Consider the following 4,392-nt stretch of genomic DNA (forward strand, 5'->3'; position numbering starts at 1 on the left):
GGAAGAGAGTGGGCTGGAATACCTTCAGGAAATTTCAAAGCTTTTTCAATAACCCCAAACTCTTTTCTAGAAATCAAGATCCACTGATAAGATATCAGTGTTATTGTATGGAGGTGAGTCATGGAACACTACATTCTCTAAAGAAATGGAAATGAGAATCACACTGCGGGTAATGGAGGAGCAAGGGTGGGCGTGAGCCTGCTGCAACATCTAACAAGTGAAGACCTTTGAAATAAAACTGGAGTAAAGGATATCATTTGGAAAATAGGTGACTAAAAAATAGTCACATGACCAGAAAGATTAGCGGCCTACAGACAGCCTATGTGCTGCATTGGTATCCTTGGGATATCACGAAAAAATCAGGGTGGGTCAACAGCAGGCTATGTAGACCTCCTTTGCTCAACCCTGCCAACGTAGAGGGAGACAAGGACAAGATTTGTGAAGGATAGGTATTTGTCCTTCATTCTCAAAGAGGACCATGACATCAAGAAGGTGATGCTATGACTTGTAAATGAATTGGATTTAAATGAGGAAAGGCTGTGCAAAGTCATCAGCTTCACTTTCTTCTCTGGAGCCATCTGGGTCCAGTGACAAGATACAGATCAGGATGACTGGAGATGACCCCCACAGGATAGGTAAGTACAGGTAGAAGGCCTATATGGATCTGGATTGTAGGATAGTTGTAGAAAGTGAGAGAGGAAGGAAGGAAGGAAGGAAGGAAGGAAGGAAGAAAAGGAAGGAAGGAAGAAAAGGAAGAAAGAAAAGGAAGGAAGGAAGGAAAGAAGGAAGGAAGGAAGGAAGGAAGGAAGGAAGGAAGGAAGGAAGGAAGGAAGGAAGGAAGGAAGGAAGGAAGGAAGGAAAGATTTGTTGTCTTACTTTGTGCCAAGCACTGTGCTAATGGCTTTCCAAGTATTGTCTTATTTCATCCTTACAGCAACCCTGGGAGATAGATGCTATTATTATCCCCATTTCACAGCTGAAGAAACTAAGAAAGCCAGAGGTTAAGTGACCTGCCCAGGATGACACAGCTAGTAAGTGTCTGAGGCAGGATTTAACCTCAGGTCTTCCTGTCTCCAAGTCCGGTGTTCCATCAACAGCAATGAGACCACAGTTTCATTTAAAAATTATTAAAGAGTTGGTTAGTTAATATCTAAAAAAAAAAAAAGAAAAGAAACAATAATCACCAAGAACCAGCATAATAATTTCATCAAGAACAGGTCGGGGCAGACTTTTGTTGTTTCATTTTTTGACAAGGTGCCAAAACAGGTAGATCAGGGGAATATTATGTATTTATTTTGCCTTGATTTTTGCCAATTGTTTGCCTAAAGATCTCATTTCATTCCTGCTGAAAATGTGGAGAGAAGTAAGTTGGACAATAGTACAACTATATGGTTGGAGTCAAAGAATAGTCATTAAGGATTCATGTCAACTTGGAAAGATGTCTCCAGTGGAATACCCCAGGGATTTGTACATGTTCCTTGACTGTTTAACATTTTTAAATGAAGATTTGGATACAATAGTAAGTGGCTTCCTTGTTCAATTTTCATACAACACAAATATATATCATTATTAATAACATATATATATATATATATGTCTTCATTCTGAGTCTATCATCTTCTCTGGAGGTGGGTCGTATATTTCATCATGAGTCTAATGGAGCCATAATTCATCATGATTATGATGATCTAAGTTCCTCAGTCTTTCAGAGTTGTGTTTACAATGTTGTTGTCATTGTATAGATTGTTCTCCTGGTTATGTTTACTTTGTATCAATTCATACAATTCTTCCCAAGTTTCTCTGAAAAAAAAAATTCCCTTCCTCATTTCTTATATCGTAATAATATTCCATCATATTCAAATACCATAGCTTTTTCAGCCATTATTCCTCAACTGGTGGGCGCCTCCCCAGTTTCTGATTCTTTGATACCACAAACAGAACTACTATAAATATTTTTATTTATACTGCTCCCTTTCCTCTTTCTTTGATAGCATTGGGATATATAACTGGTAGTAGTATCACTGGGTCAAAAAAATGCACAATTTAATAGCTTTTGGGGCATGGTTCCAAATTGTTTTTTCCAGAATGGGTGAAGCAATACAAAGCTCCATCAACAGTACAATAATATACCTGTTTTCCTATCGCCCTTCAGAATTTGTCATCTCTTTTTGTTAACTTTGCTAATCCAAGGGGTGTGAGGAGGTACCTAGGAGTTGTTTTAATTTGCATTTTTTCAGTTACTAGCTATTTAGAACTTTTTTCACATAGTTATTGATTGCTGAGATTTCTTCCTATGAAAACTTTTGACCATTTATCAATTGCTCAAGGACTTGATGTCATTGCTTCTCTCCAAAAACAAAGGCCAAACAACAATAACAGACATTTTTATAAATTTGAATCAACTTCTCCTCTATCTTAGAAAGGAGACCTTTATCGGAAAATTTGCTGCAAAGATTTTTCCCATTTTACCCACTTCTCTTCCAATTTTAGTTGCATTGATTTTGTTTCTGCAAAACCTTTTCTATTTTAAATAATCAGAATCATCCATTTTACCTTCTGTCTCTTGTTTGGTTAGCAACTCTTTCCCATACAGAGATCTACCAGGTAATTTCTTCCTTGCTCCTCTAATTTGTTTATGATATCACCTTTTATCTTGAAGTCAAGTTAGTCAGTCTACAACTATGCTTCAGGCACTGTGCTAAACAATGGAGATACAAAGAAAAACAGAAAAGAATCCCTGTTCCTCAAGACCTCACAACCTGAGGGAGATAATATGCAAGTGACCATATACAAACAAGATATATACAAGATAAATTAGTGTTGTCTCCACAGGAAGGCACTAGGATTAAGAATGACTAGGCTTTCTGCAGAAAGTGAGAATTTAGCTGAGACTAGAAGTAAGTCAAGGAAGCCAGGAGGTGGAGATGAAGAGGAAGAGCATTCCATGCATGGGGGACAGTCAGAGTGGAAGGTTGGGGTGGGAGAATTGGATTGGGTTGAGTGGATGTGAATACTTAAGCAGTTGGTGGGGAATGGAAAATGAGGTTCAAAAATGGCAGCCAAGGTTCAGGATCACAGGGATGGGTGGCACGATGGAATAAAAGTATATTAATATTTAAGGAAGGAGCTCAGGTAAGTTATCATTGTAACCTTTTGGACTTTATCTTGATATATGGTGTGAGATGTTGGTCTACAGACTGCTTTCTGGTTTTCCCAACAGTTTTTGTAGAATAGTGAGTTTTTGCCCCACTGGCTGAGATATTTGGTTTTAATAAACACTAGGCTACTATGCTCATTTGCTTCTGTATGTTGTGTATCATCTTCCATATCCACCAAAGTGATTTTCCTAAAGCACAGTTTAGACCATATAAACCCCCTACTCAGTCAACTCAGTCATTGGCTCCAATGCATCACACAAGCCCCTGTTTGGCATTTGAAGCCCTTCATAACCTGCCAGCTCTATTCCTCCCACACACACACCTTTCCAGTCTTTTCATACCTTGCACTACCCTGCAAACTCTTCCATCCAGTGACACTGGCTTCCTGGCTATTCCTTGAACAAAACATTCCATTTCTCAGCTCTTAGACATTTTCTCTGACTTGTCCCCCATGTCTGGAATGCCCTCCCTTCTCATCTCAGCCTTCTGACTTCCTTAAGTCCCACTCAAAATCCCACCTTCTAGAAGAAGCCTTTCCCAATCCCACTTAATTCTGGGACCATCTTTCTGTTAATTATGTCCTATTTATCCTGTACATAGCTTGTTTGTAAATATCTGTTTGCATATTGTCCATCCCCCCCCATACACATTAGGTCATAAGCTCCTTGAGGGCAGGGACTGTTTTTTGTCTCTTTTTGTATCCCCTGCACTTAGCACAGTACCTGGCACACAGTAGGAGCTTAATAAATGCTTACTGACTACTTGACTTACTAATCTGCTTCAGCCATCAACCTCTATGTTTCTTAACCAGCATCAGAGATTTGATTATCAATGGTATAAATACTGTATTTTTTGTCCATGCCATTTTTCTGGGTCCATTGACATAATCATTTTATTTATTTTTTTAAAAAATTATTATTGTTCTCATCTTTTTGGGCCTTTTAAAAATAGAATTCAGGGGCAGCTAGGTGGCGCAGTGGATAGAGCACTGGCCCTAGAGTCAGGAGGACTTGAGTTCAAATCCGGCCTCAGATACATAACAATCACTAGCTGTGTGAGTCTGGGCAAGTCACTTAACCCCATTGCCCTCACCAAAAAAAAAAAAAAAGAGAGAGAATTCAGATAGAAACATTCCCAAGGTAGGTGACTTATCCTGCTCTTATTCTTCTATGGATTTATTGTAAAAGTGGATAAAATACTTGCTTTTTGTAGTTGAATAAAAGTCCAAGGGTAG

Source organism: Vombatus ursinus, unplaced genomic scaffold (genome assembly GCF_900497805.2).
Source record: "Vombatus ursinus unplaced genomic scaffold, bare-nosed wombat genome assembly UNPS02014773.1, whole genome shotgun sequence".
Taxonomy (NCBI): Eukaryota; Metazoa; Chordata; class Mammalia; order Diprotodontia; family Vombatidae; genus Vombatus; species Vombatus ursinus.